General features: G+C 41.5%; 1 protein-coding gene across 12 annotated transcripts in view; it reads right to left on the minus strand.

Moving 5' to 3' along the window:
- Positions 1–6883, minus strand: part of Ica1 (islet cell autoantigen 1) — a 144585-nt gene extending 137702 nt beyond the window's left edge. For all 12 annotated transcript variants that reach the window (XM_076834032.2, XM_076834006.2, XM_076833983.2 and 9 more), the window contains exon 1: positions 6780–6883. The gene's annotated coding sequence lies outside the window, so the exon portion shown is untranslated. The remainder of the gene's footprint in view (positions 1–6779) is intronic.
- Between the last annotated feature and the right edge of the window lie 3507 nt (positions 6884–10390).

Here is a 10390-nt window from a genome sequence, read left to right on the forward strand (position 1 = left end):
CTAGTTGGTGTTATTCGAGAACTAATAAAGGCTCCTTTCCCCAGGTTCTCTCTACTTTCTCACAGAATTAGTTTATCAGATTAAACAGTAATGCCCAGTGCTTATAAGGCAAAAGGTTGTTTTGATGGGGATCAGGAAAGACAGGGGTCACTGGGTGTATGCCAAGCAGGGCAGGCCTAGGTAGAATAAGCAGGAAGTTGCATGAAGGCACGAAGCTCCAGGTCAAGATAGCAAAGAGAAAAGCAAGAAGCAAGAAGCAGAAAGTGGGCAGTCTTCAAAATGATGTCAGTGTTGTGGAGAACAGCACAGAGCAGACAGTACTGGTGAGAAGACCCTTAACTCCTGGCCTTTAGGGAGCAGCCGGTGGAATAACGTTCTTCAGAGTGACGAAGGGATTTTTACACATTCTGGAATCCATCGCCTGAGCACTGTGCTGGGCACCTTCTTTCAAAGTTTCTGATCCTGGGTCACCACTGCTCACATCTTTGGGACTATCCAGCACCAGGGCCACTGACTTTCCCTTTCTTCTCTCTGGGAAGAACAAGGCCCATTCTCTTGCCCTTCCCCAAGGTGGGCCATCTATTAATCCTGTTTCAAGTCCATAGGTCTCCCCAGATTTCTGCCCTCAGCACACATTTGTTGACCTCTTTTCCCCTCTGGTTACCACCTTCCTCCTTTTCTTCACAGACAGAGTTCTTCAAAGTCTAGTTTCTTTCTCCACCATACCAGAGATAGTCTTTCACTATAAGTCAAACTCAATCCTCATCTCACTTGACCTTTGACTATGCTTTCTTCCATTCTCAAAATCTCCCCCTTCCTTGATTTCTCAAGAAACACTCTCTAAAATTTGATTTTCATTGTTAGTTTTGTCTTCCTCTGCATCTATCTTGCATATATCAGTGATCCATAAGGTTTCAGTCTTGGCTTCCTTTTAAGACCATTTACTTGCTCTTTCTTGGTGCTTTTGTACCCTTCCACACTTCAACTACCAGCTATATGCCAATATCTTCCAAAATTAAACACCTCTCCAGAGGACCACATCCACCTCTTCATCTCTTGACTATAATCTTTCACCTGGATATTCCACAGGCACTTCAAATTTGGCACATCTAAAACTACACTACTCTCTTCCCATCTCTACCTTGAAGTCATTCTTCTGGTAACCCCGATGTTACCTGCTACCACGAAATCCACGGAATGCCTAAGTAGAGAACTTGATTTCTCTCTCATCTCTTGCAGCCAGTCCTCTGCATCCTTCCTCCTAAAAGCAATGAAGTGCCTCTTCTTTTTGTTTTCACAGGGAGGCCTTAGTCTAGACCTTCAAGGCAATACTATCCCTGTATCTGCCCACTCTAATCTTTTATACTAAGTCTGCAATATTACTGTGAAATGCAAATCTAATCACACTGCTTTCCAACTCCAAATGCTTTAATTGCTTTCTCTTGCCACTAGAGAAATTCTGAACTTCTTGGCAAAAAACCCAAGCTATCTCATATTCTGGTTATTTTCTTCCCATTTCCTTCTAGTCACTGCAGACAGCTAGAGCTTCCCTGAATAAACTCTTCTATTTCATGGCTTTGAGAGAATTTTTTCCACTTGGAAAGCCCTCCCCTTTTCTGTCCAGTGGAACAATTTACAACTTTCTTCAAGACTCTCCCTAAATATCACCTCCTCACTGAAGCCTTCTCAACCCAGTATGGGCCCTCTGTCCCTTCTCTGCCAGGGGTCTTCCCTTGGAGAATTGCCTACACCATGCTGGGGGTACTACTTCCTTTCTGTGACCCTCCTGCAATGGGCTTATTACATCTACTTCTTGTTGGACATCATAGGTCCTTTGAGAGCAGGGATCCTTAAAGTTCATCCTTCACCTCTTTAACAGCAAGCACAACACCTGAATCATAGCAGGAATTTAGTAAACACATGCTGCACAAGGGTCTATGCGTGTGGGCGACCATTTACTGAGGCTTTACATGAGTAAGGCACTTAACACGAATATTTCATTTCCACAACACTATTGAGGGGATAGTGGCCCTCTTTACAAGTGACAAAAAAAAAAAAAAATTAGAAAGATGAAGCAATTTGCCCAAAGTCAAGAACTACTAAACTCAAGCCTGCTTTCAATCCCAGTGCTCCTGTTTTTAACTACTCTATTCTACTCCTGGATGGAAGGAATTGGGTTAAAGGGGTGTTTCTATAAAACAATCTCACCGAATCACAGACTCAGGTGCTGTGTTAGTCCCAAGTCTGCTGCCACCATGGTGCTACCATGCACAAAAAAACTGCAATTGCTGATGGACATAAAGAGATAGAGACACCATTTATCAAAGGTAGCACCTTGCTCTCTGATTAAGGGTGCCCTACCTTGGAAACATCAAGCAGAAAGCTGGACTTCCTCTAAGTACTATCATTTCAGACACTGGTGCCCATGCCCTATTCTGTGAACACAGAATTGGGAGTAAATGATGGTAATAATGGTAGTGATGATAATAATGGAAAGGATTTTGATATGCTGTTCTTGAAAAGTAGTTAAAGCACTTTAGAGTTGCTCCTGGTATAATACTCTTACCACCTAGAAGTAGAGGACCATTCTACTTTGGACTCTCAGGAGTCACAATTAAACATTTTAATCTATTTATTCAGTTATCTATCTCTGAACACATAGACTTTGTATTTTCCACTCCACAGTACCGTATTATATTCAGTTGTCTTTTTCAATCATCCTTGTTTAATTTCGTGTATTTTCTGCTAAATTTGTTCTAAACTTGACCCCTGCAATGATCTCTAATTCTAATGCCCTTTTAATATCAGTCCTCTATTTTCTACTGATACCTCCACCTCCATAACTATCCAGCACATAATTGAAATCTGTTCTGTGTTTACACTGATTAATGCATTTAATCCTCTCAGCTCACAGATGATCAAACTTATGCAGGGCCACTCAGCAAATAGAGGACAAACATGCATAACAGGGTCCAGAAAAAGGACTATCTGCCAGCATTCTCTCCCTTACCTCTGTGCCTTTTGTACATGGATTTTCTGTTTAGACTCTGGATATGGGTCTGGTGTTGAGATTCCCAGCATTTAGCACAGTGCATGGTACATGGTATACAACAAATATTTATTGAACACTGAGCAAATGATCCAATTCTCTGATTTGGTCAAAGGCCTCATGAATGATGTCACCTGCATTACCGGGGGGCGGGGGCGGGGGACACTATTCTCATCATGTGCATTGCAATGTAGGACATCCTTTTCTCAGCTTTTTGTGAACTCATTGTTTCTTACCGGGTTTACAAAGGGACAGAAGTTAACAATAATCAGGGAATGGCCACTTCTCAGACACTGAGGTATATGTTCACCCATACTACTTCTTATCTTCACAACATTGCCATGTTGACACCATTCCCCTTTTATAATGAAGTTCAAAATCAGTTATCTTAAGTAATTTGGCTACAGTCATATGGAAAGAAGGCTTTGTATTAAAAGTATGCACAAAGTGCTCCATCATGTACAGTCATCCCTTACCTCCAGAGATTCGTTGGCATTTGTGAAAATTACTTACAGACCCAAAATAAACAACAACAAAAACAACAAAACCCAAGTTAATCTGGATTCTGGAATAGTGAAATCATGGTCAACTAGGATTTATAGGGGTTCCATGCACTCTTTCCACATGCATTGTCCAAGGCAAATCATGCCTATAATCTTAATTTTCTTATCACATAGGTAAAACTGTAATACCTACTTAACTCGAAGGGAATTGTGTACCAAATCATGTCTGTCAAAATGCTTGCCAACGAGGAGAAAAGATGCACAATTTGGAGCACTGTGCTGGACAGTTTGGTGCAGTATTTCTCAAATAACAGAGAGAAGATCTTGAGCAACAGAACCACTTGAGGTGTGAGGGTAGATGGGGAAGCCAGGCTAAGAATCCACATTAAGTCCTCAAATGACTCTTTGAATATAACTTGAGAAATATCTTGTGAAAATGGCAACATTTTCACATGGGAATCTTATTAAAATGCAGATTTGAATTCAGTGGGTCTGAAGGGAAGGGTTGAACAGACCAAGATTCTGTATTTTTAATATGCTCCCAGAGAAAGCTTGCTGCTGATCCACAAACCATATGAGGTAACATATATACATGTTATATACATATACAGTGTTTTATATATATATAGTATATATTATATATGTGTGTATATATACACATGTATACACACATATAATGCCTAATAGTCACTGTAATTCCAAACGGTGTATATTCTTGTTCTATAGATAAGAAAATAGTGATTTAGAGAGCTTAAGTAACTTGCTGAAAGCCACATGGCTAGTTAGATGCTGTAACTGAGGTTCCAATCCTGCTCCAATTGGCACCCAAAGACTCTATATTCTCTGTACTACTTCATGGTGCTACACAAGACTAAAATATAAAAATATAATTGCTTGAGAGCCTAGAAAATATGGAGGGAAAATGTTTCTCCTCTATCAGTTGTTGGGTTTAAGGCTCAGCTGAGGCAGATTCTGTATGGAGGTGAGGTAGGGATAAGGCTCATTAATTAGTAATGTTACCAAAACATTTCAATACCATCCTTGACCACTGGTCCTCTACATCTAGTATTGCAGATGGAATTAAAAGGATAATAGTGACCAGTAAGGTTATAATAAGTGCTATTACATACTCTCAGGCTTCTAGCTTCCAAGTTCAATCATGCTAAAGGAAAAATTCTTCCTGATTCTTGTGGTTTATCAACTTCCCCACCCTCTCTTATATAAGATTTCTGTAATCCTAGAGTTCACACCAAACCCAGGTTTGCACTACTTCCTATCACAGTTGATACACCTGTCTACTTCTGATAAAACTGCTTACATTTGAAAGATGTTCTATTTAGTCAAATATCTTGAAAATGCAGCAGTGTTGGAGGGTGTTTTTAGAGTAACAAAATTTTCTGCTCTTTCCCATAAGGTTGATGTGGAGAGAGAGGCATAGCAATAAAGATGCTCAGAGAACACAGTCAGTACTCAAGTGTATGAAAAAGACAGAGAATATCTATAAAATAAACCATTCAGGCAATTACCAACCAGTGTATTTAGCATTCAACAATCTTTGGGCAGAAGGGCTAGGGTGAATCTTTTAACCTCTGGTCTCTCCACTACTACAATTAGCATTCTGGAGTTTAACTGCTATGTTTCCTAAAGATCCACCATTAATAACAAAACAACTGTTTGCCTATGTAGTACAAAAAGATACAATTAGAAAGCAACATCTCCTGCAATTTTTAAAAAAGTATTTGTCTAAAAGAAAACAGTGATATTTGAACTATTAAGGATTTTGTCCTATTGTATTCTCTACAAAGCATGTTTCAAAAATAAAGACTAAAATCCTTGGTTTGAAAACTTATTAAAAAGCAATTTTAGAATGAGTGTGCATGTATATGTGTGTGTGTATGAATGTGTGTATGTGTGTTAAACGGAAGGTAAGAAACTTGAGTCTTGGGGCATTCATTTCAAACTAATAAGCATTTGCAATTTCACTCCTCACTTCTACAAACAGTTCAGATTTCAGATCTGAACCAAAAGGCCACAGAAAACAATTTGAGATTTTTTTTTTTCCTGGAGAGACTTTGCTGAAATGTACATACGTGGACATGTTTGCAATGAGTCATAATTTATAGGGCCTAAATGGCCAATTAATGCCATATGACTTTCTTCTTCCATTCTGCATCATTGTCAAACCAGTTGATGATGTATTTTTCCAGGGCCTGATAATTTTATACAGTTACCAGGTACTAAGGCTGCCACTCAGGTCCATGGACAAAACGCTTTCTTTGGTGCTGATTTTTAAAATGCTATCTAAAAGCACAGAACATGATTCTCTTTCTAAACCTTAATTTTCCCCAACCATAGTTAATACCTTTCGCCAGCCTATGGACACCGTACTTTAAAGACCCCCAAAGAGAAGTTGAGGGGCTTTGGGTGACTCCAAGTAGACAGTGGGAAAGGTTCATGAAGAGCTGCTTTAGGGAAAGGCAGACATAACAGGATGTGTTCCTTTCTAGAGGAAGCCGGAGCTGTAATTGCCGCGGGGCAGGAAAGGCGGAGTCAGCAGCACCCAAAGGAAACCGGCGCGCTAGCGTTTGCAGGAACTTGGCCTGATCAGGGACGCTTGCCCCTGACTGGTACAAGATTGGCAAGCACCGCGCCCGCTAGGAACCAGGCTCAGGCCTCCTGGCACTAGTGGTTATAAAAAGGTACCCATCTGCTACCCCTGCCAAAGACCGGCAATAGGGCAAAGAGATAAAGCAAACATCAGGCACCAAGGCAGGTGAACTTGTCAACAAGTCAGCCCTGGAAGCAAGTCCCTGCCCAGAAAGGACCTCGAGATCCTAGGGCCGAAGTCTCTCGGATGGCGAGGCTCGGCACGGGAGGGTGAGGTGGACTGACGCGGGTGCGGGTGCAGGTGCTCCCAGAGCCGGGGTCAGTGCGAGATGGGGCCAGAGCGCTCCGGCTCTCCGGGGGCTGACGCACGCTCTCAGGGTGCGCGCATCCTCCACACCTTCCCAGGCCAGAGGGAGCAGGCGGGGGAGGGGAAGGAGCTCATGCGGTTCCCGCAAGGAGATCAGGGGCCGCAGGAGTGACCCGCCTGTCACCCGCCGCCCGCAGAGGCCAGAGGAGGCAACCCCGGCTGGCGCCCCCGATCACCCCGGGTGCCGGGCGTTTCCCGCTGCAGCATGCAGCCCGCCCGGCGCGCCCCCGCCTCGGCCCCGGAGGGCAGGTACCTCGGAGCCCTGGCCCCCAGGAGCCTCCCGGCCGCGATCGGAGTGTCCCTCTAGATCCCACATCCGACGTCAGCGTCAGCAGAAGGCGAGGGAAGGGGCGGGGGAGCGCAGGAACCGGCCCTTCCTGCAGCGGCGACCGCCAGCCGGAATAGCAGCCGGCGGAGCCCGTGTGCGCGCCGCAGCGCAGCGCAGCGGCCGGGGGGGAGCCGGCGCCCTCCCTTCTCCGCCCGCCGCCACGGCCCCTCCACTCCTCCCCTTTTGGGGACCGCAGCGGGTCAACCCCTTTCAGCAAGACCCCGGGACCTGGTGTATGAAGGGCGCGATGGTCTCACCTTGTTTGGGGTGGGTCGGGGGTTAGGGGAGTAAATCTCTCTCTTTTTACTCCCTGGGGTCTTTCCTTGACCCCCCATCTCCTGGGGTATCCCCCCTGCTCGGATCTGCTGTCCTGGGTGTCACCGCCACTGCTCTCCCGCAGGTGTTCCACGTGTCCATAGCATTTGCGTCACAATGACCTGGCTACAGGTGGGAGCTAAGCGGACGAACGCCCTAGGGTTCTCCCCGTGTGGTGTGTAGTGCTTGGGACTTGCTTCTACATTAGATTCGGTGGTTTTAGGGGACAGGAGATTTCATGACTTCGGTGTCAAGAAAGTTAGAGGCCTGAACCTGGAAACCAAGTTTGGGCTTAAAGGAAAAAAGGAAGGTCGTGTTCAAAAATTACTGTGTATGTATACATATTTAAAAAATATCCATATATCCTATTTATTTTGTACTTATTACTTACACTTATGGACTTCTTCTCTTATCCTTTCTCATATGGAAAGAATCAAATAATTTTTTTCTGAAATACTTTACAGATCTAAGGAAGAAAAGGTGTTGGAACAGGTGTTTCTTAACATCTGTGCCGAAATGAAACCCCAATGACCATCCGGGTTATGTTATGTATTTTTTAATAAGTTTATTGAACAGTCACTGATGGTAACAATTTAGGAGGATGGAATAAAATATAGGTATTGGGAAATGATGCAAACAAATTCAAAATCCACAGCTAATATGAGGTGCTGCTCCCTGTGTACCAGGAATATGTTATATAGTTTACATTTAATCCTTAGAGCAACCAAATATTGTAGGTAACGTTGTTGTCCCATTTTACAGATGAAGATACTTCCCAGAATGCTGTAGAGTATCAATAAGGGTTTTAACCTACTTAATCCCAAGATAGAAAGGAGTTGAAAAAGAAAGAGATTATTATTTTTTAACCGAATGAAAGGCTTTTTCTAACATTGTGGGTACTCAATAAATGGATGAATATATCTACCAGTTAATTGAAGCATTGAGAAAGGAATAAATCCTCCAGGAATTTTTTTTTCAATTCTGTAATGTTCTTTTTCCTATGAATAGTGATTTGTCAGTCATATGAAGATGTATTAGAAACTCTATCAAAAGTTAGCTATGAGGCAGATATTTACATTTGTTATGAGAGAGTACAATGGCAGATTGCTTGAACATGCAACATGTCCTTAAAATGCAGATAATTGGAGCACAGACATTGGGGGAATCGAGCAAGGTTGCTGATTTATAAAATTACTTAGGATTTTTTAAAAAAATATTTTTTAGTTGTAGTTGGACACAATATTTTACTTATTTTTATGTGGTGCTGAGGCTTGAACTCAGTGCCCTGAACATGCTAGGTGAGCACTCTACCACTGAGCCACAACCCCAGCCCCTATTTTAATTTATTTATTTTTTTCCCCTTCTGAAGATCAGGGTAGAAATCTTGGCTGTGAGTCCAACAACCTGTTACAGATACTAAAAGTGGCTTCAAATGTAAGATAAAAGTAAACAAATATGTAATACAAGCACTATCTAGTCAACATGACATGAAATTTCCCTGAGTTCCCAGAGAATTTAAGAGAAAACTCCATGTGACTTTTCATCAGTCTTAATCTTGTCCTAATACTTAGGAAAATATTGAGGAAGAAATAATAAAGTTTTGCTGTTTTACTTCATCACAGTGAGTGCTTGTCTGTCCCTTAAAAAAAATCACTCCATCTACAACACTTGGTTTTTTGATGTCAAGTTGTTTCCATCTTGCTAGGGAGAATCTAAACTAATTTCTAAGAAGAATGGTCATTGAATAACACAAGCTGATATTAGGAAAGAAATAAGGTACAGTTTCCAGAGTGCAACAGGATGAGAAAGAAAGTTTCCCAATGGTGGGGGTTGAGGGGGATCCTTACATGTTAGACTCAATAAATTTTCTTATGAGTCTCCCAATCCAAGATGTGCTAATAAGACTGCATGACTTAGGAATAGTAGTAGGCTGCAATTAACAGACCCAGGATAGCAGTGGATTAAATGAGACAGAAATTTATTTTCTCTCACTTAAAAGAAATTGGAGGGTGGGCAGCCTAGTGCTGGTAGGATCTCCACAATGGTGTCAGAGTGTTACCCTCCTTTCTCTCATTCTAGTCCGCCATCCTTAGCAAAGCAGTACTGTTTCAAGGTAAATCCAGGTGAAGATGTGGAGAAATCAGGACCCTCACACACTTCTGGTGAGAATGAAAATGGTGCATAAACTTCAGAAAACAGTTTGGTCCTTTCTCAAACCATTCAACATAGAATTGCCATATGACCTAGCAGTTCCACTCCTAGATCTATAATCAAGAGAAATAAAAACCCAGGTCCAAATAAGTTACATGTGAACATCTACAGCAGCAGCATTCAAAAATAGAAGGTTGAGACAACACAGCTGACCAGCGGGCAAATGAATAAACAAAATGTAATATGATCATATAATAGAATGTTATTTGGCCACGAAAAGAAACAAAGTATTGGTACATGCTGCATCTTTTATGGACCCTGAAAACTTTGTTGAGTGAAAGAAGTCATTCACAAAAGGCCATGTATTGTATTATTCCATTCAGATGAAAGTCCAGAATAGGGAAATATATAGAAACAGAAAGCACATTGGTGACCATTTAGGACTAGAATATGGGAGGGTATGGAATGAGAACTGAAGGGTGTGGGGGTTTCTTTTAGAGATAATGAACTGTTCCGAAATAAATTGCTGTGATGCATTCACATATGTTTGAACATACTAAAAACCACTGAATTGTTCCTTTTGCAATTAATTTTGAATTGTACAGTATATGAATCTTACCTCAGTAAAGATATTTTAAAAGAAGTTTAAATTTTTGTTTTCATAAATAGTTTTATTATGAAATTCCACATACACAAAGTACATGCAATATCTTTCCCAGGAACAGATATAGGGTAAGAAACACACACATACACAGAGCAAAATGTGAATTATTCACAGATCTAAGAATATTGTATAAATTATATTTACACTAAGAAGCTAAATATGAATAAATTGGACAAAAAGAAAAGGGACCACTGTTTATGGAAGAAAGAACCTCTTGAATGGTATAAAGAACTTCCTGTTGCACAAATATTTTGCGAGTATCATTTAGTCTTATACCATCTCAGTCTTCATAACTATTCCTGTTTTAATGAACAAAGAAGCAACCAAGCCTTTTAGAAATTAGACTTAATAACAAGGGAGTGAAATGATACTTTGTTTTGAGAAACTAGTACTGATGGAAGATACT

The sequence above is a fragment of the Callospermophilus lateralis genome, chromosome 1 (assembly GCF_048772815.1).
Source record: "Callospermophilus lateralis isolate mCalLat2 chromosome 1, mCalLat2.hap1, whole genome shotgun sequence".
Lineage (NCBI taxonomy): Eukaryota > Metazoa > Chordata > Mammalia > Rodentia > Sciuridae > Callospermophilus > Callospermophilus lateralis.